The 25,608-nt window shown below is 38.0% G+C and overlaps 2 long non-coding RNA genes across 2 annotated transcripts in view; one reads left to right on the plus strand and one right to left on the minus strand.

Annotated features, from left to right (window-relative positions):
• LOC309695834 overlaps positions 1-25,608 on the plus strand; it is a 237,029-nt gene that overhangs the window by 129,696 nt on the left and 81,725 nt on the right. The window contains exon 3 of the long non-coding RNA XR_014273250.1: positions 18,157-18,333. This is a non-coding gene — a long non-coding RNA (uncharacterized lncRNA). The remainder of the gene's footprint in view (positions 1-18,156; positions 18,334-25,608) is intronic.
• Positions 1-25,608, minus strand: part of LOC309695832 — a 350,850-nt gene that overhangs the window by 29,126 nt on the left and 296,116 nt on the right. The window lies entirely within an intron of this gene.

The raw sequence follows: 25,608 nt of genomic DNA on the forward strand, positions 1-25,608 counted from the left end.
TGTGGGGCCTTTTTTCCTTCAGCTTGCTATTTAGTAACAGACCCCCTGCGTTTGTTTTGTTTTTAAACTCAAACCTTTGATTGCTTGATTAAAAGAAAAAGTCATACTCTGAGTTTAGATAGTCTTCTCTCTTAAAAGAACCCGACCCAACTCAGTGCATTTAGGCATGGCGCAAGGTATCGACTAATTGACTCTGAATGTAGTATGGTAGTTACGGTCAAACAAATTGGTTTGAATATGGGATGTTCATGGACAACCACCTCTCAAGTTTGCAGAGAATGGTCCAAAAAAGAGAAATTATCCAGCAAGTGGCAGTTCTCTGTGCTTAAATGCCAGAGGTCAAAGAAGCATGGCCATACTGCTTTGAGCTGATAGGATGCCAAAGTCACTTAAACAGCCATTTGTTACATCCACAATATGCAGAAGAGCATCTCAGAATGCACGCTGAATACACAATGAACCTTGAAGGCGATGGACTGCAGCAGCAGAAGACCACACTGAGGGTCATTCCTGTCAGCTCAGAACAGGAAACTGATGATACAGTTTGCACAGTCTCAACAAAATTGGACAGTAGAAGACTGGAAAAATGTTGCCTGCTCTGATGACTCTTGATTTTTGATACAGTCAGATACAGATGTTGGAGTCAGATTTGATCTAAACAACATAAAAGCATGGATCTATCACTTAAGGCTAAGAGGTAGCCATAGTTATATTCTGGTGATGGTGGATTTCAACTGTCTTTGAGCTTTTCAGCAAAGAGAAAAAATCTTAAGACATTTTGTAATGTCATTATTGGACATGACCCTGGTACTATTACCCTGAGTGACCACCAACAAAAAATTCAAATACACAAACACAAAATTATAATACGCCTTCAACAGTCATGCTCTCTCCGTCCTGAAAGCCTTTAGCATTGTGACCACTGGTCATGATGATACGTCAGTGGAGAAGATTTCAAGCACTGACCAGTTTTGTCCCAAGCACAGGATAGACAGTTAAAATGAATCTTATCTAGCAGAGATCCTGCAGAATATTTTTGGAACAATAACAATTTATATATGCTCCTTATCTCTTCCTCGGCAGCCCCAATACCTGTTAAACAAACAGACAAAGTAAGACATCAGCAGCAATGATTGAAGCCCACATAGAGGCCGTCTCGCTGCCTGTTCGCATTTGTTTGAGACTACTGCTGATTAGTACTCGGAGGGTTTAGATGTCAGCAAGGATTCACATGATTTATCTCCAATTCTCCTGAAAAATCTGCTTCAAACACACCTGAGGTGGCGCAAGATATTTATACACACCGACAAGTGCGCCCACGTGTACAGATATGCATGCTCAACAAATAAAGACATGCACAGCCCACGCAAGTCAAAACAATTACACATACAATATGTGCTTCCACATATAACATCTGAATTCAGTAAAGTACATTTAACTTCCAAACATTTCCTGAAAACCTATTACTTTGCTGTTAAGAGGTTGGGTGTTTTGCAAGACTGCCAATAGCCTGATCAGTCATTTAACATAAAAATCCATACTGTTACACAAGTTGGTTTGCATGGTTTCACACATGCCACCAACCTGTGTGAGGTTTGTCACATGTGCTCAGTAGCCTCCAAAAAGTTAAACGGTCCTTCATGTATATGTCTTGTGGAGTTTTCCTCAAGAAAAGCCTATGTTAAAATCAAGACTGGGGAAGGGAACAGAAGCCTATGAATTACTCGCACTTAATAGCCCCATTTTTCCTCCATGCTTCCAGTCCTCCATTTTTTTTAACCAGCTTTACATTTTTTAAGTGATATAACAGGTTCTGTTTACCAGCAGGGTTGACTTAAGCCCAACACTGGGTAAAAGCCAACAGTTTTATTTGGCTAATGCAGCCTACAAAAAGCAGTTTTAAAGAAAAAAAAACTAGGCACAATGATTTATAGGGACAAGTACTTGCAGGGTGTGTTATGGTTGGATTAGGGTGATTTATTTTAGGATGTATGGCTAACATTAAATGTGTAAACTACCAACTTCCTCCATATTTTTTGTTTAAAGGAAATCATTGTTATTGATGTGGACTTTATCCTGTGTGTGTATTGTTCAAGTAGTTTTGTCAGACTTTCTTTCGTTTTTTAAAATAAGCATTGTGTAAATTTTAACCACAGTCTGGTTATTTCTAATAGCAATAACTGCATTATATCCCTGTGATTTATTACTAATTCCCACCTCCTCACTTAACACTAATCCAACATAGCAGGTATGCAAAGAAAATGAATGCATATATTACTGGTACCTCTACAGTATTACAAAAATTGAAACAGCACATTTTGCATGCATAAAAATATGTCAAACAGAAAAGTGGTCAGTACGAGGAAGCTGTCAAAAGTATGTGACCTGATTTGTCTTCCGTTGAAATATAGCTCCTGCTACAAATGTTGAATATCATAATACCTTCATCTAAACTCAAGGAAAATACATTTTCAGCAGACCTCTAAATCTGCATGGGAAGCTTCCCCCTTTTTTCATCATAAGTTCACTGGTTAAAAAAAGTTATTAGATGTTTTCAATTTATACAATAACTTAAATTTCAGACAATTTGTACCTGTAGATATCCTGGGGTAAACGTATTTGGGTATTACATGAAGAGGCCTGGCCTCCACTATCTTGAACAAAAATGGCTGAGGTTTTCTAAACAGGAGCTGCTTTGCTCCATGATAAGCCCTATATGTATGTATGCATGCTCCATAAAATACAAAATAAAATCTGAACTGCTGGTTGAGCTCCTCTTGGCAAATCACAAAGAAATAATTCAAGTCCTTGGCTGAACACAAAACACATCAACAGGACTCTTTATGTGCTTTAGATTCAGGTTAATTTGTCAGGATGCCCACAGTGCTGCACAGTTCCAGTTCCACTTTACAGTGTAATCAACCTTTTATAATAATAAGTATAATATAAATAACATTTTAACATATATAGTATTAAAAAAATAATACTTGGCATAAAAGTGTTTATTTGTACCAAAATTATATATTTCACATAATTATTTGTAATGTATTTCGACATTTTGTTCAAATCTCCCTGTAAAACAAAATTCTTCTGGCAAATATCGTATTAGATTATAAAAGACTCTCATGTTAAATTCAATTTTTGCCACCACATGTAGTTTTGGATTTCTCACTGTCTTTTTTTAAAAGCATAAAGTAAAATACTGTCTGCATGAGCCAGAATTTAGTCCTTGCCCACTGTTTGTACAGTAAAGAGATGTGATTTTTGTAGTCTCGCATGCAGACGAATACAATCAATCGCTTTCCAAACCTGTGGCCTAAATTTACTCTGCCTCTCTCCATTGGTTTTAAAGTCACAGTTTTGCTTGTGTGCATATATGTGTGTGTGTGTGTGTGTGTGTGTGTGTGTGTGTGTGTGTGTGTGTGTGTGTGTGTGTGTGTGTGTGTGTGTGTGAGAGTGAGAGAGAGAAACACAGCTGCTGTATTCAGACCAGCATGGAAAGATGCATCTAATATGCTATATAAACAACACTCAATTCCTCAGTTGCTATCACTTCTATTTTCTTCTTCTCTATTTGTCTCTCTTCCTTTCCCAGTTCTCATCTTTACCTCTCTTCTCTCAGTGTTGTCACACCTGGTCTGTCTTTCCATAAAATCAGTCTACATCTGCCCACTCTTTACTTTGACTAATATTTGTTTCTCTGTATGTGTATGTTTCAGTATGCACCACTTCTAAACAATAATGCACTTGTGAATATTTATATTTTTATTTAGAATTTTCTATGCAGCCCCACTTTAGGTGTAGTACATTTTGAGATTGGGTATTACAAGGATTAGGATTAGATTAGATTAGTATTTGAATATACCTGTAAATAACAAGGTTTTTGACCTTGTCACTTACAAATCCTTATTTTTCCACAATTCTGTTCAACTTCCATTCTCAGCCAAAATCCAGACTTGGATATAAGTAAGATAAGTGAGATTAAGAAAATGTTTTAACAATATTCACCCATACTTTTTTTTATTGTTAGTATGCTGCACTCTGGCAGTCAAAATAATGGTTTGCACACAAAACTAAAAAATAAATATCCTGATTGAAAGATGATAAATTACAGTTTTGTTGTCCACCCTCTTAAAGGAAAGCAAGGAACCGCTGCTGTTGTATTAATATTTTAAAATACTTTGGAATTTGTACAATTAAGCTTTGAATAAAAATTATCTGTTTGAAATCACAGTCAAATGTATAAGAGTTAGTCAACATGGTCGAAACTTGTAAAAAAGTTATAATGATTTGCATTTAAATAAATGTGCACTTCACATAAAAAATGTCCTTTGATCCTTATATGGTAACAAAAATTTAAAAAATGAAGTACTAATTGTTTAGTATTTACTCTGTATTGAAATATTTATTTATCGAACTGTGAAGTACTAATAAAAGTTGCCCTTTTGTGTTTTTCTTGTGATTGATATAAATGATATATACACACCATGTGATTCAAGTATGCATTACGTTTGCAAGAAAGGTTTTCACACATTTAAACAGTGGAATAGCTTGTAATGCGTTTTGAGTTTCACCTGAATTTTAGTGCACAGGCTCACACAAAGTATCCATTCATTTGGATCAGAAACGTTTTCTTTTATATTAAAACATATTGATTTTTTTTTCAATCTTATTTTTTTTTTTGTCTGAGCTGCTGTGTTGTTTTCAGAAAGAAACACATCAGAGAGAAAAACCTTTGCTTACACTATTTTGATTATTTGAAACGACCACATTGATTTTTTTGGTTTTTTAACCATATGGGTCTGATTGGTCGGATCTGTTTATTTTCAGCTCAAAAGCTGGAATTTTTGAGCTTGATTGAAAAATAAAATCATACAAATTCATCAAGCAAAAGTATGCAGTCCATGTTAATGGCTGCATTACAAACAGTTTTATCTTTAAAATATTTTCAAAGCACAAAATAGTAAAACAAAATCCCATGTCTGCTATGTACAGTAAAGGTCTTAATTGTATTCCTGGGTCACTATATTTTGAAGAAAGCAATCCCTTTAACCTACTGCTATTGACATGGCCATACAAACTGTGAAATATTTCTGCAGGCTCAAAAACGCATTAGAAAACTAATGTTTAAAGTGACAATCTCAATAAGAATAAGTCTTTAGACTGTTAAGAAAAATATTTGCCTAAGAAAAATCTGGAAGCTTTGCATGGGTTCTCTAAATGAAAGTTTTGATCTTGATTGTTCCATTAATCTACAACTTCTGCTCCAGAAGTCAGTGTTTGCCAGCTAAACTAACTGACAATCATGCATGTGTGCATGCTCTACAAAACCATGTGAGCAGAATCAGCAGATATCCATCTTCTGGGTTGTAATCTTAAATCTCTCCTCAGCCTGTTCAGTGGTGTTGTGTACCCGCAGCCTAACTAGATTATCTGTCCAGAGCAGCTGATGTGTGTTGCTTTGTTCTGTTGCAGCCTATTCATTCTCACTGTGTTACGCTGTCAAATTACTTCACAACGCATTATCTCTGGGAATCCATCCCCACACACAAAAATATACAGAAACTTTATAAACACACAGTCTATGACTATCAGAAGAGACAACACGGGGGAAACAAAATACAAATCATAACTACATCTCCTTCCAACTCTAGATCTCTTTTTCTGCTTCTGTCACATACATCAAGCTGACAAACTACCTGGTGTATGTGTCGGAATGTGAAACTATAAACATGAAATACTAACTCTAACCCAGTAATACTGGACTTTCCAAGAACTTATTATTATTATTATTATTATTATTATTATTATTTTTATCAGTTGGGAGCCTTTGCCAGTTGTCATAGGGTGGAAGGCAGGGTACTCCCTGGATTGGGCACCAGTCTACTGCAGGGCTAACACATTACATGAATTTCTTGAAGGAAGAAAGCCAAGTACATGGAGAGAGCACTTTGAAGGCACAGGGAGAAAATGTAAACTCCACCCTGTAATGTCCCTCCGAACTTGGAACCATTTTAGCAATTTTTAAAAGCTCTGGGGGCTTCTTTAAGCTCATAAAGAGACCACACCGCTCCTCATCTTGACAGTCCAGGTGCTCCACTTTTGTCTCAGTATGTAGAGTGTGGTTTCACACATAGCAGAACTGCTCAATTACAGTTAGCTGGGAGTGTTGTGGGGTGGAGGAGGAGGGCTATGAAGATGCAAAAATACTTGTAGCCATAAAAAATGGGATCTGTTGGGGTAAATATACAAAATTTTTAATCCAAAGAGGAGAAGATTCCATTTGTTACAGATGTCCTTGTTCAGAAAAACAGGCAATTTCATTTGATTTATTTGCATTCTATGGAGATTACCATAAAGAGACACACAAAGACAAACCAAACATAAATTCTTGGTCTGTAACACCTTGCAAACAAAATGTTTCTGACTGACATATTGTTAATATTAAGTAACATCTTTTGCAGATTTGAAAACTATGCTAAAAGATATAAAGGAGTGAGACAGCATGTTGCTGCTTGGAAGGGGAAGGTAACTGGGTTTTGCCTCATGAGGAATAGGAGCCATTTACAAAAAGTATATATCTCTTTTGTCTTTGTTTGATCCAACTGCCATTCTGTTATCAGAACAGTTATTTCTCTTTTAATGGGCAAGAAGTCATAAAACTACTCAGTCAGGCCCATCTAGAGCCCTAGAGTAAAGTGTGGGGCTTTATATCCAACAGCTGAGGTTAGGCCAAAATTGGCTCATGCAGCAGGACAATGATCCCAAACACATCAGTAAATCTTCAACAGAACGGCTGAAAAAGAAAAGACTACAATACCTGGTCAAAGTCCAAACCTCAGCCCAAATAAAAATGCTGTTGCTCTTACTGTATAAAGAGTAGCACACACTTCAGTAAACTGAAGCAATACTGGAAAGAAGAGTGGGCCAAAATTCATCCACAATGATGTGAAACTGATAAAATCATACAGAGAACCATTAGTTCAAGTTATTGCTGCTAAAGGTGGTTGTACACACACTGCTTCTGTAGACTTGGTAAGGAATTGATCATTTTTTATTATGTAGTACTGGTTTGGAAAACGTTAGAAGTGAAAGAAGGTTTAGAATCATGATGAAAAAAGAACCAAGTATAGTTATATAGACTCCTGTGTTCTTAGTCTGGTTATATTTATTTTTACTTGAATTCATCAGCGTAATGTAGTGAGTGTAACACTGCAGAGTAAATCTTTCTTTCTAATTTAGCAAGCTTTGTACCTATGACACCTGAGTTTAATAAAAATACATGTATATGCATATATGGAAGTAACATTGTGCCAGCAGTAAGCAGTGTGGAAGTGATGTGCTTGGGACATGATAAACAATCTGAATGTATAGCGGGAGGTGGATTTTTATTACCAAATGAATGCTGAATGAATTCGCACAAGTTGCTTTGAGAACCGGAGTTAATGAAACAAGATTAATGACAAGGAAAGGTAGAGAAAAGATGACACTGTCTGACCATGACATCAGCCTCATTAAACTGTGCTTTTTTACCATGTGCGAAACATTCTCACACAACATATCAAGTATCTCAAGGCACGTCTTATGCAACACCATTCTACCGAAGTAGAATCTTCTTTAGTCCTCTCCTCACAGTTATACACACTGGCGACACACAGGCAGTCTCGCACCGACAGAATCACATGTGGTTGTGCATATCCAAAGCTACCCTCATCTTCTCTGTTGTTTGCAGTCCCCAGTGTTTAAGCATTTGAAGTAGAATTCCTGGAAGCCATTTTAAACCTGCCTGCTTTGTACCTGATATCAAAGACACAATCCTCAATTATTTGACCATGAAAAGTCTACATATATTCAGGTGAATTCTCAAGCCATTATGTCTTGAGTTTTAATATCTAGATGATATTAAAACTTGGATGGCCCAAAGTTTTCTAAGATTCAATTCAAGCAAAACTGAGGTGATTGTGTTTGGTCCTAGTGGACCTTTGACCCCTCCACTTTTGATTTGGGACCCCTGGCAGAGTATTTTAAACCTGTTGTCACTAACTTGGGTTTTAAGATGGATAGTGATTTTAAATTGAACACTCAAATTAGGGCCACTGTCAAGTCCAGTTTTTATCACCTAAGGCGATTGGCAAAGCTAAGACCTATTTTATCTCGGCTGCATTTTGAAACAGTAATCAATGCTTTTATTTCATCTCGTTTGGATTACTGTAATGCACTGTATTTTGGAGTTAGTCAGTGTCTTCTCTCTCGTCTGCAGCTGATCCAAAATGCTGCTGCACGACTTCTAACCGGAACCCATAAGAGAGACCATATAACTCATATCCATTGGCTGCCTGTTCATTTTATAATTTATTTTAAAATTTTAATGTTTGTTTTTAAATGTTTAAATGGTCTTGCTCCACCTTATCTCTCTGAGCTTCTTCATGCTTATGCCCCTCCTAGGTCTCTCAGGTCAGCTGACAAGCTGTTCCTGGAGGTACCCCGGTTTAAGAGGAAGCTCAGAGACAACAGGGCCTTCTCTATTGCTGTTCCAAACCTCTGGAACAATTTGCCTTAGCACATAAGAGAGGCTCCATCATTGTCTTCCTTCAAAGCCCGTCTTAAAACTCACTTTTACTCCCTGGCTTATGACAAAGTCTTTATTTTTATTAAATTTACATTTTTTTTATATATATACTATTTCACTATTGTTATTTGTTATGTCATGTGTACATCACTTTGTTTTCAGCTGAGAGTTGTTTTGAAAGTGCTATATAAATAAATTGCTTGCTTGCTTTCCCTTCTTTGTACAGTCTATCATTATTCAACAAACTGCATAGATCTGAACTGTAGGTATAAAAAATGAGTTATTAATATTTTCTGTGTCAGAAAAATTTTACACTAACTCTTACTTAGGATTCTAAAGGTTTAAAATATTTGTGTTTAAGCAGTAGTGCATCTACAGTGAGGGATATAAATTATTCAATCACCTGCTGAATTTGTAAGTTTGGTCACTTACAAAGGGAAACAAATGCCTCTAATTGTATGGTTGTTTCATTTTAACAGACAGAATAATCCTGAAAAAAAAAAACATTGTATAAAAGTTAGAAATTGATTTGTATGTCATCATTTCAAGTATATAATAACCACAAATTGATTGTGTGCCTGACACATAGGTTACAATCAATCAGTCAATTACAGATACTTCTGGTCTCAACTTTTGTGTATAAAGCACACCCATTTGCAGAATCAACCTCCACCACCATGGACAAGGCCAAAGATCTGTCAAAGACATCGGGCAAAAGACTGTAGATCTCCTGAAGGCTGTAATTGGCTAAAAAAAACATTAGCAAGAAGCTTGGTGAGAAGCTGACAACTGATGGTGTGATCAGGACTTGTGTTTGTGATTCAGAAGTAAGAAATAAAAAATGAGCATCGGTCGACCTTGGTCTGAAGCTCCGTTCAAGATCGTGCCTCATGGGTGAAAGTTAGTGCGAAAAATGTGGTGGATCAGTCCAGAAGTACACGGAAGCAGCTTGTTAATGATCTGAGGACATTTGGATCCACAGTCACCAAGAAGACCACTATCAACACCCTACGCTCTAATGGATTGAAATATTTCAGTACCCACAAGGTTCCTCTACTCAAGAAGGCACATCAGGTCCATCTGAAGTTTGCCAATGAAGATCTAAATGATTCAGAAAAGGCTTGGAAAAATGTTGGTGCTTAGATGGAACACTTAGAACACTTAAGCTACAAGTTGTCAAGCAACAGCTAAGAAATCTAAAGGATTTAGAGAGTTTCTGTTAAAAGGAGCGGGGGGAAAAATCTCTCCTGGGTTGTTTGGTGACCAGTTACAAGAAAATCTTATGACTGTGTTTGGCAATAAGGGTTTCTCCACCATTTACTAAGCTATGCTTTACTGGGGCATCTTTCTTTCCGAATATCTAGTGTGTAAAGGCCCATTCCCAGAAACTATATTCTAGTGGCATGATGTGTTAGTAAAATTGGGTTTGTCATGTTAAAAGTCAAATTGTTTTTGCACAGCAGTAATCTGCAAAGCTGATTATGAAGGGGAAAAAAAGCTTTTTAAGTGTCTGAAACTACCTTTGTTGATTTGATGATTGGTTTATGAAAAAAAAAAAAAACCTAAAGCTAAAACTTGTCTCAGTGTCTTTGTTTAAGAAAATAGTGAAAAGGAAGAAGAAAAAGAAAAAAAAGGAAATGTAAACTAGCTGATTAAACAAATAAGCTGCTTTGGTTATATTTTATAAATACATACAGCCTACATCCTTTCACAGACCTTCAAAGAGTTGAATTGAAGTTATCAATATAAGTAATAAATAGGTGAAAAAAATGCCGAAAGAAGTTAAGGAAACCTTCATGCTATATTTAAAATGCAGTCACTGTTGATTATTATTTCTGTCAACAGATTACAATTTAGTTTAAGAGGCCTGAGAGTGTTTCTGTCAGTTGTCGCAGGATATAGTTAAAAAAAAAAATCACAGTAGTAATAATGACTATTAGTGGAAAAAATAGCATATATGCAATATGCATAATTAAACTGAAAGCTAATCCTAATGACATGTGGGACCCTATGTGCCCCGGCCCAATTAATGCATTGATGACATTGTTTGTTAATACTGCTGGGCATAAAGGAAAGATCTTCCTTGGCTTCTGCTCCGCGGCTGCTGAGTGAGCCCTCATCTGGGACTCTCCTCAGCTCTTACTGGAACAGTGGCGCGGCTGCCCCTCTGTTGGTCTTCCATGGTCTCTTGTGTTCTGGGGGCCTCTGGATGTCTGGAGTTTTGATCTCCTCCATACCCGTTTCACACCCTGGAGGACGGGGCTGTGGCCCCCCCACACTCCCTAGCAGATCATTACATGGAGAAACCTTTGGAATGCAAGCATGCTGATCCACACAGGTATGCACACATGGGTATTCACAGACGCGGACTAAAGCTTTCTTGGCTGCTGCCTCAAAGCACACTGTGCGCTGTCTATCTTGCGTGCTGCACAATATCGTTTATTACTTAGTAAATACTGATATCTATGACTAGCTAGTTTATTGTGATGGTGCTTTGTTTTCTCTATTATTATGTTGCTCTTTGTTGTTTGCTGTCTCCTCTGTTTGTTTGTTTGTTTGTTTGTTTGTTTTTTCTCCATACAGGTGACCCAGGAGTTTTTTTTTTTTTTTTTTTTTTTTGGCTCTCTTCCCCCCCCTTGTCACCGTCTCTTCTCCCCTTGGGGTTTCTTTCTTTCTCTCCCCCTCTCTCTCTCATTCATTCCCCCTGTCCTATTTATTAAAAAAAAAAAAAAAAAAAAAAAAAAAAAAAAAAAGGAAAGATCTTCTACAGTGTGTTGAATATTACCTGCTTGTCATCAAAGGCAATCTCAGACACATTGTTACAGAAATTGTTTCATGGTGGTTCTTCTGTTACAGAGTATGAACCATTTTAAGATAACAACAGAAAATCTGGTTTTATAAGTAATATCCAAGTATTTTCTTCTTACTATTTAATATGAATTTTTAATGTTCTAGTTTTTCAAACTTCTGTTTCATTTTATTTCATGTGCCCTTTAGATGTGGTGTAGTGTTTGTTTTTGAAGTTGCTGTTTTAAATGAAAAAAAAAAACCCCAAACACTTTCATGCTGTGCTAGAGTGGAATTTTGTTTCTAGACATGCTGTTTTAGCATGATCTGGCAGGGGTGATTTTACACTCTTTATTTTCTGGTTTCCTTTCTTTTCACTACAGGAATGTAGCTCTAAAGGAGTCTATTTAAATTCATATCATAGTAGGACTCACTGATTTAGTTTACCTTCCAGTGTTTCTATAACAACATGTTCTTTTTTTTTCTCTGTTTCTCTCTCAGTCGAGAAGGAAAGATGGCAGTTTAGGCTTTAGCACTTGGAACTGTTTATTTTTGCGTGTGTTCATAAGATTGGTTTGACCACTGGTCGTATTGTTGCACCTCAATTACTGTTCCTGGTCTGAAACTTTGTTGATGTAGCTATTGAGTCTGAATATACCAAATTTTATTCTTTCCCCTTCTCCTGTTCTATTTGGCATTTGTAGCATGGATATATAATAAATACAGTGTTGGGGAGTAACGGAATACATGTACTGGCGTTACGTATTTAAAATACAAAATATGAGTAACTGTATTCCGTTACAGTTACAGTTTAAAAAGGTGGTTATCAGAATACAGTTACTTTGTTGAAATAAAGGGATTACATGGTGGTCTTTTCCTATTTCATATGTTAGGCTATGCCCTCTCTATTTTTGGTAATTCCACACCAGTGGAAACCCGAAAAAAAACCCCGCATTAACAGGCTCTAATGATTGTGTCTCAATCTTGAGGTCCATCCCACCTCTACTTGCGGTCCACATAATAATAATGGATTGGATTTATATAGCACTTTTCAAGGCACCCAAAGCGCTTTACAATGCCACTATTCATTCACTCTCGCATTCACACACTGGTGGAGGCAAGCTACGGTTGCCATATCGCACCATCGGCCCCTCTGGCCAACACCAGTAGGCGGTAGGATAAAGTGTCTTGCCCAAGGACACAACGACCAGAACAGAGAGCCCGGGGATCGAACCGGTGACCTTCCGGTTACAGATACGCTTCCCAACCCCCCTGAGCCACGGTCACCCCATAATGAAATGATGAAATATTTTTAAGAATTATTGTTCAAAAAATGATTTAATATGAAGGCAATAGGCAGAGTGTTACAGGTAGAGCATTAAAGAATGTAGCCTCATGGGCAGTGTAGCCCAGTTGTAAGTAAGCTATTGAGACTTGACTGTACACTGTGTTCGTGTTTTCCTCCGAAACAATAAGTTCCGTTGGAGCAGCCTTTCAACACCCCTCTCTGTCTCTTGCTAGCAAAGTTGACCCAGACAGCAAAGTAAAGACGAATTAGCCAGAGGTCCCTTTACTATGGTTCGGAGCGGCGGACCTGTTTTATATACATGCGGAATAGTTTTCTATCCGGTTGTTCAGTGATGACGCGACGAATCCTACTTCCGGGTCTAAAGTAGTCTGCGTTTAATATGGCTTTTGTGTTGTTAACATGTTTAATGTTATGTATTTTCTTCTATTTGATCTCAAAAAGCTCCTAAAACAGTCAGTGATCCCTGTTGACCTCCCTCGGCTTTTATTACCGCTAATCATTTATTTAAGCTCAGTTTTTAAAACCTTAGGATGTAACTACAGCCCAGCCCATGCAGCAGTATATGAATGACTAACCTTGTATTGTGGATGGATTATCTCAGTTGTTCTCCTGGCTGAAGTTTGGTCCTTTTACAGCATCCTGCCATGCGATTACATTTGTTCCTGACCACCGAGAACACTCACGTTAACTTTTATCGAGTGGAAAAAAAGTTAGCTTGTTTATATTATGCTAACATAGCTGTTTCGCTAGCGGTCACGTAGCACATCATTATATACCAGCTAGCCCAACTTCAGTAACCCTACAAACGTCACTGCTGTTTAGTTTTCTGTCTTCATTTATGTTGGAAGTGATAGCAGAGCTGTACGTTTTAATTTGTTTCCAAAACCCCGCAGTCAGGACATGCTATATTGTATTTAGATAGAAGCTAGCGAGCTAACTCCCTGCTAACTTCTAACTCCGTTAAATGTCATAAATTCCGTTTTCATGGATGCCTTGATGCCAAACTCAATTGTTACACCTGGTAGAGCAGAACGCTGATCATTTTATTAAAGATGAAAGACTTTAGACAGTTTTTCAACTCTCAGTAATGCCATAGTGATCGTTTGATATATGGACCTGCAGCGGAGTTTAGACCCAGACACGGCTAGTGACGTCAGACTGAACAACTGGATAGGAGATCGCTGCAAAAAGTGCAGCCTTACCTAATGTCCACCCTACTGTTACTCATTTATATTAAGATTTAAAAATTTAGTTTGGAATTGGTAGGTATTGGTATGGTGAGTAACCTTCAGTAATAGTAATAAATCACCCAGCAATAGTATATTCATGTAGTTGTAAAAAGCATGATAACATATTAAGTAATCCAAAGTATTCAGAATATGTTACTCTCATTGAGTAATGGAACGGAATACGTTACAAACTACATTTTGGGGCATGTATTCTGTAATCTGTAGTGGAATACATTTGAGAAGTAACCTTCCAAACACGGGGGAAATATGAGAACTAGAAATCAATTTTAATTCAAGTAAAAACTTGAATCGAAAAAAAGTCTATTTATTTTCCATTAGAAAAAACTTGCATATAAAAGATTTTCGTGAGGCAGCTTTCAAAATATTATAGAAATCTCTTTTAGACAGCCACTCCTTTCCATTATACTGGGAGCTTTGCACTGGCTCAGTGTAGAGTCAGGTGTTGAGGAACCAGGGCACCCTGATGAGAAGTGGCCTACATCAGGGTGCCCTGATGTAGGCATCGGTGGGCAAGAGACAAAAATAGGGTGTTGTTCAAATACTACTACGCAAGTAACCCTGGAATGGATGTAGTGGTTCTGAATGACAGCAACATCAGGAAGAAGGAACATGAGAAACTCGAGAAATAACAAGGGCTCAGAGCAGAGCAAATGTAGAGGGTGAAGGTAACAGTGGTCCCAGTGGTAATCGGAGCACTAGGTGCGGTGACCCCCAAACTAGGCAAGTGGCTCCAGCAGATCCCAGGAATAACATCAGAGATCTCTGTCCAGGAGAGTGCAGTCCCCAGTTTATTTATTTTTAGTTATTTTTTTTATAAATAAATAAATTAGGCAGCAGACTCGACCATCAACATTCCAATTAGTAGATGACCTGCTCTGCTAATTTATTAATCCCTAATTTCCTTCGGGATTAATAAAGTATTCTGATTCTGATTCTTCTGACCTACAGCTACCCCAAGGCCATCTCTGGGAGGCCATCTTCCTAATCTGTGGAGGCTTTGCTCCATAGATTGTTGCTCTGACACTAATTAACTAATGTGACTAATCTTTCTGTCACTTGTAGAGCTTCAGGGTGTTGGACTTCAGGTTGAAGCCTCCATACATTATGAAGTGTTTTTGTGTCTTGACACTGGTGAGTCTGATTGCAATGTGTTGGCAATCTGCTTAATTTTATAAATTTGATGGCAGTTATTAGCAAATCTTCAATAATCTGTCTGAAATTGATTGCATTCAATCCCAGTCCAACTGAGCTGATTTTGAAAGAGGCCGACTCTCACCGGAGGACCTGTATAACTGGCTTATGGTTGAAAGTGGTCGTGCAGAAGTTGAATGTACTGCATCGTCAACCTCTGGGCAACCAGGTGGATGTGTTGACCACCTGGTGGATGTGTTGACCAACACATCCACTTGTAAAGCAGTCCCTGTCAACAAACAAATTCAATGCAATTGAAAAAACAACATGGCAACCTCTACTTGGACAGAGGTTGCCATGTTGTTTTTTCTCTACTGTGACAGAGGCCTAAAGAAAGATGATGAGAGAGAGAGAGAGAGAGAGAGAGAGAGAGAGAGAGAGAAAATACAGCAGTGGGAGGAATAGAGGGATAAAGCAGAGGGGGTAGAGTCAAATAAAAAAAAGACATTCATAAAAGACTTAGTGTAAGAAAGGGAGAGCAAAGAAAAGTCATTTTTATTATTGGGGTTTTACCTAAAATCCTCTGATATCTGCATTGCTGGCAAGTGTGGGATTTTTGTCCCTGCAAGAATATTTTGGCATGTCAGTAACCACCTTTGTGCATCATAACAAAACACACTTAAGAATGAAAGAAGACAGAGGAAAGGAGAGCAGCAGAGAATGAGAGAAGGGTTGGATGAAAGACATTGGAGAGAAGAAAGGATTTAGAGGATACACTGACTAGTGAGACTACAATCCAGGGACACACAGCCTGTTTTTTCTTTTATGAAATCTGAGTGTCTTTACTTTGAGAGAGAAGGAAGGCCCACCTCCCTCAGTACGATTCAGATATTCTGCATCCACAAACAGCCACATTTGTATTAATCATTTCACAACGGATAAACATGTCTTTTGCCAAATTGATTGGTCGGTCAATTGCACCACAAGTAAGATTATTGCATTCAGAAAAATTCTGATAATTGTGTCCCCCCAGTGTTGCATGCCATAGCTATCAAAACAAGCAATGACTATAGAGAAAGATTAAGCCTTAAAAATGATGATCAAGACATTCAATATTTGATGACAGTAATATAATTGTTTCTACCCATCTTCCTGTCTGAGTCAGGACCATTTCTGTCTTTGCTTCAGTGATATGAATATTGAATGCTTTCTCTCTGTGGGTTTCCATTTTGGTGTATAAGGTCTATAATTCCCTATTGACAGTCTGCAAAGGTAGAAGCCATTAGCAGTCATGCTGTGCACTCAGTGTGTATATTTGTGTGTGTTCCTGAGTTGAAGGTCAGGAAAAGGGGAGGCAAACACCATCACACTTGTCAATCAGAACACGACAGAGCAGGAGAGAGAGAAGGAGGTGGTGGAGACGCAGAGAGGACGTGATGTTCTGATAACTTTTGAAAAAACGAGAGAGAGAGAGGGGAAAGGAGAGAATACTCCAAATAGAGTTAAAAAATAGACAGGAATCAGTTCAGACAATGAATAATTGAAACAACGCTGAACTTAGTTGTTAAGAACTGCTTTAAAAGGGGACACAGCCGCACCCAAACACTCCACACTCTGTAACCCAGATTCTTTTCTCTGATCTTGGTGTCTGAGTATGTGTTTTGCTGTTTTTGCCATGCATATCAAATGCTGCCGGGTTATTAAAAACAACTTTTAAAGGTGGCAAAATGACTTGTGTTCACCTAGAATCACTGAGGGAAGTAACTTAAACACACAATAACCTTCCTTTGCAACTTAATTTTGTTTACTTGTGATTCTAATCATGGCCTAATACCTTTTGTTTAGTGTTTTTGGTTTTGGTTTTTTTTGCATTTCCAAAATAGGAGGCAGGGCTTTAAGCTGAACAGCGACATGATCCTGGATTTTCAGTTTTCCTGTGTTTTTGTCAATTTGTATTATGATCTATGCATAATATCTCTTTGCTAGTCTTAAGTTTTTTTCTGATGGTCCCTGTTTAGTTCCTTGATTTATTAGATATCCTCTTGTGTCTTTGCCCTCTGTGTCTGTGTTTATATGGTTGTGTGAGTTTGTGTCTTTTTTTCCTCCTTGTGTTTTATTCATTTATGCTCTGCCTCTCCTCTACTCCTGCATCATGTTCCTCTGTTTCCTGTTTTATTGTGAAGGTCTCGTGTTTCCATGTTCATGCTGTTCAGTTTTGCTTCCCCTGTCTCATTATGGTTATTCGTGTCAGCTGTGTTTCCTTGTCTGTTCTCATTTCCTCGTTATCCTGTGTGTTTATGTCAGGATCTCCCTCACAGTTGTGTGTCTCTCCCTGTGTTTAGATTTCCCAGTTTAGGTTTTTGTATTGCTTTTTCCAGCCATCAAAAAAAAAGCTGACAAACAGATCTGAAATGCTCATGAAATCATTTGGATCACTTGGATCTCGAGTTGGATCCCACCTGGCTGCATCTGTGTTTTTATGCTATGATTAGTCTGTATTATCAAAGTCTACAGGTTAGTGAAAGTGCTTTGGGATTTTGCAGAAATTTAGTCTCACATGTGCAAACAAAAAGAATACAGATGCACACATTAGCACACAGGCAATGGTTACAGTACCTTTATTAAAATCTAGATTGCTCTTTTTTTGTCACTTGTCCATAAATTTTGCAGGTTTATATCCCATGTATTTGTTGTAAACCAGACCTTCTGCATAAATAGTGTGTTTAGATTCATGCAGAGAACAGCTGCCTCAATCTCAAAGTCCTCAAACAATCTCTGCCAATTTCTAATGGAAATTGCTCAACCTTATATCAATTAACATATTGATTCTTCTCCAGCTGCCTCCCACTGATCTGAATTGCAATGTCTTTTTCAGGGATTAAGATTTCTGTAAAACCCACTGTAACACGCCATTATTTTTATTAGAACTGGCTCTCTCAACAGGTGTCTTCATTTTTGACACTGTGATTTGTCATGTGCTTAGTAGATAGTGTTGGTCAGAACTGAAAGATCTAGCTGCATCTCTGTTCACGTAGGGAATTTGGGCCAATGTCTCCTACTTTCAGTGGAAATTCTTGAATTTACTTACATTCTTTATCTCTGTTTTCTAGGACCATTGCTCACCATCCAGCCTGCAAACTCTCCAGACCAGCTCTGCATCACCTGCTCAGCCAACCACAACCTGTCACGCTCTCTTTCAGCCAGCTTGCAGTCAGCTAATTCGTCTGCTTGTACCTCTGTCTATAGTCAACCATAGCTCAACAGTAATTCAACTGCTAGGTCCCTGGGTAAGACATTACACACACCCAAGCTTTTAAAGAAATCTTGTCAGTCATTTTGTTCTAGTTTCTATTAGAAAATAGAGGTAAGTAACCAACTATTATAAAATGAAACTGTGAGATTGTTTTATTTTTTGAGTAACCAACCAGCACTTTAAGAAGCTCATTGTGTTTTGAGAGAAAAATTGTAAATACTTACAGTGACACTACAGTAACTCTTACATTAAAAATAAATAGCTGTAATTTGATGCATTAATATCATTTAAACAGTGTCATTTGTTTGAGTATGCAGATGGCCAAAGACATCTGAGTGTTTATATGACTAATGGCAGGACAGATTGAGAAATGGATGAAATCCTTTTTATGCGCGTTGCAAATAGTGTCAAAAGAAATCGTAATAGAACTAAAGCCCGCTGCTGCGGCACGAGATATATTATACTATAGTAGAGACCTGTAGTATGAAAAACTCCCACTGGTCACACTGCAAGATAAAAGCCAAATCCTTCATGTCGTAAACGGTAGTTGGGATGCCAGACTCGAATTCCGGTGGCTTAAAACAATCTCGGTCTTTTTGATACCTACCGATGTCATCACTTTTCTGAGTACACCCAGGGGCTGCATTTGCATGATGTGATTGGACACTGCTGGAGACTTCTCTTGTGTCTCTTGAGGCATTCAGCTCATAGTGGGAAGCAGTAACCCACTATGATCAGAAGGAGGAATTTCTAAAAGAGCATCACTGCACTGATAGCTTGCTGATACTGAATACAAGCTTAAACAGGCATCTGAAGGGTGTTTACTGCAATTCTAGTGTGTGGGAAAAGGGCTCTTGTCCAAAAAAACCTACAAAGAAAAGTGTGACAGTTCTAAGCTGTATTAGACTGAGGATCAGGGACTAGCTAACATGACCAAACAGCAAGTAATTTAGCATGACATTAAACTTTTTCATTTTTTTCTGTAAAATACCAAAATATATTTTTCTATATTTTAGTTATGTGTTGATAGAAAAGTGTAACATCAAACAGATGTTTGATGTTACACTGATACATAACTGGATGAGGAACTCCACGGTGAATGAGCTCAACCAAACAAAGATAATGCAAATAAGCACTCCATTTATAGCTTTATAATTGTGTGTTAATGTATTTATCCTACACGTTATGATAGAAAGGTCATTGGTAAAGGATTTTCAGACATTTGGCTTTGTATAAACGATTATTTAAATTTCTGTAATATTGCACACCTCACTATAAAAACAGAAAAGATGCTACAAAGGCTTTGCGCCCCGTGTATAACGGTAGTCCCAAGGTCACCATGGAACAGATTTGTACCCTTTCATTTTCAGCCTGTCACATGCCACTGGGTTTGAATGGAAAACCTGCACACTCCTGGGCTTTGACAGAACATAGTTTGACACCACAGCACCATGCAGAACACAGTGAAGCACAATGTCAAAAATAATGCCAGGTTAAAAGTCCATTCTACCAGCAGACATTACTTCATGACAAGGGATGTATTTTATAGGAGAAATTAGAACAAATCTGATAAATTAGACAAGAAAAAAAACTTTAAAGGCACTAGTAAAGTAGTAGTAGCAGTGAAAGAAAAGCTTATTTCTTCTTGCAGACCCTTTGGCTTTCTTGTACTGTCAACTCTATTCTAAACTGAAACCCAACTCTTCAGTACACCAAAAAGTGCAATTTACCTACATTATATCATACAATTGAATGAATGAGTCCCTGAATATTTTTTTAAAGGAGCTTAAATGTTATTATTGGTCATCTAAACCCCATACTTAGGGCAGGGATAGCTCAGCAGGTAGCGTGGTCGCCCCATGATGGGAAGGTTGGGGATTTGAATCCACTGAACGGCTACCATGAACTACCCCATCATTAATAAAGTACACATTATTATACTCAAAAGGGATGTAAAGTCTGTCAATTTGAATTGTTATTTCTATAGATCAAAAGTATATTGCAGTCATAACTAGGGATGGGTATCGTTTAGGTTTTATCCGATACCGGTGCCAAATCGGTACTTTTGAAACGGTGCCGGTGCTCAAACGGTGCTCAAACCGGTGCTTAAAGAATGGAGAACACAAAATTGGTCCAAAAACCTCTCATGCTCAGCTGTTTTTTGTAAAAAGATAACAATGTTAGCCTTTTCTGCAGCTATGGGGCATATATGGTATGATTCTTGGCTGGAAGCAGTGCTTAAACAATGGAAAAAACACAAACTTTGTCCAAAAACCTCTCATGTTTAACTGTTTTCCACTTTTTCTTTGGTCATTTTAGCCTTTTTGGCCAGGGTGAAGGGAGCATCTGCCATCAAACAAGAAGACAGCCGCATGTAGCTATGACGATGTTTGCTAGTTCACCTTACATGCATTAATGTAATAACGTGGTTAGCCTACTCAACGTAAATTACACACGAACAACATGAAGCTACTCACGCAGAGAAGAACGGCTGCTGCTGCCATCATCATCCTCATCATTTCTGCTACACTGGCAGGGCTAGGGGCCAGGACTCTCCTCTTCGGGTTTTTGGGGGATGTTGCATAACAGGCAACCCACCCGCAGTAGATGTGCTCGGTGTGAGGTCTCGCAGCAAGCTATCAAATACGGCGCATTTCTGGGCTTTTAAAAAAAACGCTATGCGTCGCCAGGTGTTTCATCGGATTTGAGGTGTTACCTCCTTTGACAGTATCACAGTATCAGCTTAAAGCACTTGTTGCAGGCTGCTGAGTTTGCATATTTTGCTGTGAAGTACAGCCGGACATTTTTAATCTGTAGCTCTGCTCTAAAAGAACGTACGTACCTGGGCCCGCCTACTATTCTCGGAAACGTAAAATGATTGGCTAGAAGTGTATCACAGCTCAGGAAAAAAAAAAAGCACCGAAATAAAGCACCGAAATGTGCGCTGCTTTTCGGTCTGGTTACTACCGTTTATGTCAGAACCGGTGCCATCATGGCACCGGACACCGGTACCCATCCCTAGTCATAACACTGTGTTATTATCATTTACATTGAATCCACAGAGCTAGTTGTTCAAATGCTTCTTAATGTTCATATAACAACTTTGTTTTTTGCATGCATGCTCTGCAGAGGTCAACATAAACATCTGTTTCTTTAGCATGGATCAAGCTCTAAAAGCACTAGATCTAGATTTCCTTAAACAGCCCCAGTGCTTTAGGATCAATCTCAGGACCCCAAAACATGCAGGCATTGTAAGGATTGTACAGACAGACAAATGTGGCTGTATTTTACGGTGAATCTTGTTTGAAAAATTGAATACAAAAGTAAATCCTAAAAGTGGTTCCGCACAATACTTCAAGTTTCCAGGGAAAAGTCAGCTGCTTTGTAATGTTGACTTTGTTGGCTATTGTAAGTGTTTCTGATGGTACACAAAAACCAAACTATATCACTGTTTCTTGAAGAGTAAATTTTAATGTAAACATGCATAAAAGCTCTGACCTTTGGGTGAAAAGCTTTTATACAGCATGTACTGGATAATATGAAGGTAAAGATGTGTGTAGTAAACAGGAGAAAACTTGGTATTAATGGAGACAGCTGTCCCAGTCCACATGTCTTAATAGCACCCAAAAAAGAAAAGAAGAGAACTTTACAGTCTGTGCTAATGTAAAATTCATCCAGAAGTAGGTGACAGCTGCTGTGACTGTACTCGGACGAATGATGGATACAGATGTCTGACTGAATGACTCCCATGTGTGAGTAGGCGTCACTTTATATGTAGTGTGTGTTTTTTCTCTGTGTGTGTGTGAGTGTTTCACTATGAAGATAACTCGGATGGAAATGCATCCTTTATGTGTATGCGTGTTTGCATGTGTGTGAGTACTTGTTTGTTTTTTGGTTTATGTGACTGCAGTGGTGAAAAATGATGGATGTGTATGACAGGTATCTTCGTGGTGATGGATGGCTGGCATTTCGTATAGACGCAGCTGGCAGAGTTTCAGGTCTTGGCAAAAATGATATGACTGGGTTATATTGGTTTTCCACTGGGGGTAAATTTGAATAAACATAAAGTTAAAGTTTTAATGATGCTGTTGGAGAAACTGGGTCACGGTACTGCAAATAGTAGCAGGTTCTGGGAAAAGGGGAAAAAAAACTGCAGTAAAATCTGTCAGCTTTTTCTAGGTAAAATTTAAGGGATGGATAGAAAGTAGATACAATTTGGTAGAGATGTTTTGAAAACACTGCTACCTTTCAGAGTTTTTTTTTTGTTTTTTTTTTTACTATGGAACAAAATATAAAGAATTATGTAATAAACAAAAAAGCATGCAAATGATTCTAAGTTTACAAGATTTTTTTTGTATTTAACTGAGCTAGATTTGTCATGGCAACTTTGCATATTCTCTCAGCCAGCTTCATAAGGTTGTTAACTGAAATTGCTTTTAGAGGCTGCCCCTGCATCATAGTATTCCAAAATAGCCTTTGGAAAACAAAAAGATAAAATAATAAGAAAAAACAATAGCCAGAACCCCAGGTTTTAAATCAAATGGGATAGTTTGGTAGCCATGCTGGTTATAGTATGAAACATTTTTTGAATGAGAAGATTTATACAAAGCTCTGAGTGGGACTGTAAATAAAATTTGCATTATTGATAACCACTTATTCCATCTGGCCCCAGGTTCCCTTTCAGTCAGCCATCAGAATGCAACCTAATGAATCATTCACATTTCCTTACGCTACATGTTTATCCACTAATAATGGCTGCAGGTGGATAGTGAAGTCTTGTAGTTGTAGTTGCACAGTTAAGAATTCAGCATTGAAAGTATGTGATTTCTTGGCCAGGTTTCTTGAAAAAGAGAGTAGTCCTGGTTAAATAGATAAAATAAAAAAAACTATTTTACGATGGTAATATTGAGCTCAAAATGCACTTTGGGCACACATGATTGTTTTATCTTTTTATTGTGATTCATTTTTTTTGTCAGTGACTTACAAAGGTTTAATGTCACTAAGCAACAAGCAATAAATCTTTTTTGGCTGACTTATTCAACTGAAATTTCTGACTAACGTTCACAACAGCATTCGCAGTAATGAAATAGTTTTTTATAATAATATCTAGGGGTTAAAAGTTTTAGCACCTTCAGTTATTGAGCAGTTAAACCTGGTTGACATTAATGTGTAATTGTTCATGTGCTGCGGCCTGGAGTTACTTTCACTTAACCGCATGGATATGGAGTAGTAAAATAATCACATCTCACATTCTACTTATACTGTAACACATCGTTTTTCTTTTTAATCTGAGTGGTGTGTTCACAGTGCAAACATCATTTTTGGTACTTGAGCATCTATCTAGTGCTACTGATGAGAAGCAACCATAAATGAATATGAGTGACGAGCGTTGGCCAGTTGGTGGTATGCAGTTTGACGACGTTACATTTTAGTACCTGACCAGATTGCTTGGAACCCCAGCCGAGCAGGTACTATTTTAGTAATTGCTACCTACTATGATCTAATGGAAAACCCTAAAAACTGTGACAAGTTGATTTGAGTAGGTAGAAATGGAAAAAGGCTTTAGGCTCACACCTGCAGAATCTGACTCTAATACCTGAATACAGCATGCATTGGAAGTAAGCACACTCTGCTACAGAAAAAAAGTTTCTTACCAAATCAGTTTAGTCACATTAATTATCTTTTTGCACAGATGCAACGCTTACACGAAAGAGGTTGTATAATGTTGAAAGGAAGTGTTGAAGGGTTACATTTTCAGCTACAATTTGAGCCTGCTACATATTTATTATAATTAGCACTTGCATTTTGAAGTGTAATGATTAAGCTATTAATATTTCTGTATTTCTCCTTTTGGATTTATTGACAGCTTCTTGTTAGATTTTGGCATAATTCTCATAATTGTGAAATAAGGTCACAGATTTTTCCTTTTTCTTTTGTGGGTGCAGTGTGCTTTTCTTTTTCATTTAAGATGTTTATTCATTTATTTTTTAGTACTTATTTTGAAAATGTCATATCTTCTGCTCTGATTCAGAGTTTTCCGAAGCTAGAAGAACAATATTTATTTCCATGGTGCAGAAAGCATCTATTTTTACCCTGGCAAACAGATGAACACAAGAAATAGAATAACAGGTCTGGGAAGTTGCAGAGGAACCTGAGGGAATAGAATGGAAAGTAAGGAGAAGGGTGGGGGCACTCATTTGGGAAAAAGAAGTGACAGGTAGAGGTAAAGGAAGAGAATGAAAAGAGCACTGGAAGAGAAACAAAAATTAATGAAAAGACAGAGATAAAGAGCAAGTCACAGAGAAAAAAGGAAAAAAAGAGTAAACAGAGACTCTGAAAAACAAAGAGGAACAAGAGAGAATCAATCTGCCATCAGGCTGCCACAGCCACAGACTGATTACAGCTGCCTGCAAAATACCCTGTGGGGGGTGGGTGTGTGTGTGTGTGTGTGTGTGTGTGTGTGTGTGTGTGTGTGTGTGTGTGTGTGTGTGTGTGTGTGTGTGTGTATTGATTAGCACCAACCCTTTGAGTGTTACAGCGTGAGGTGTCCATGACTTACCCAATCACTGATGAGAGGGACCCTGCTCACTTCCTAGCCACCACCCCATTCACTTAAAACACACACATGCAGCAGCACACACACACAAAACAGACAGCTAAAAGCCATTGCAGCAGCATCTGGTGTGGGTTTGGTTCATGCTGTGGGACCTCCCTCCAGGCACCTGACAGTCACTAATGCTGAGCAAGCAGGGAGTAAGATGGAAGTGAAGTCACAAACATACACATAAGAAACAAAAAAGCACATACAGCACCTAACCTTGCACTTCTGTGCAAATGGTCTGCTTCTTACTCTCCTCAGTACAAATACACCTTTTAATACATACACAAAACATTTTTCTTTTGTCCATTTACTTTGACAGGAACCAACACTTTCTTGTGCTTGTGTGCTCATTCCAGTGGTCAGACATCAATTTGTTTGTTGTCAGTTATGTTTAGCATGAGCAGCATTGATGTCATTTATAGCCAGTTTACTAACAAACTAATACAATCAATCTCAGGCCAAAGACCAATTACTATTTTCAATCAGCAATTCAGGAAGGTGAGTTGGTGAAAAATAAGGGGGGGGGGAAGTCAGGGGGAGACTTATCATACTGGCTGGCCTAAATTTTGGAACCACCTTAAATTATTTTATCTTTGTGTTCCTAATGTCTAGTACATGTTGTGATCGTGCTAGAGACAAGTTGAGATTGGAGTCTGAAAATGCATGTAAACAGAGGACTATTAAGGTAGAGTGACTTTTCAGTTACAA

This window comes from Aulonocara stuartgranti (assembly GCF_965226115.1).
Source record: "Aulonocara stuartgranti genome assembly, chromosome: 19".
Taxonomy (NCBI): Eukaryota; Metazoa; Chordata; class Actinopteri; order Cichliformes; family Cichlidae; genus Aulonocara; species Aulonocara stuartgranti.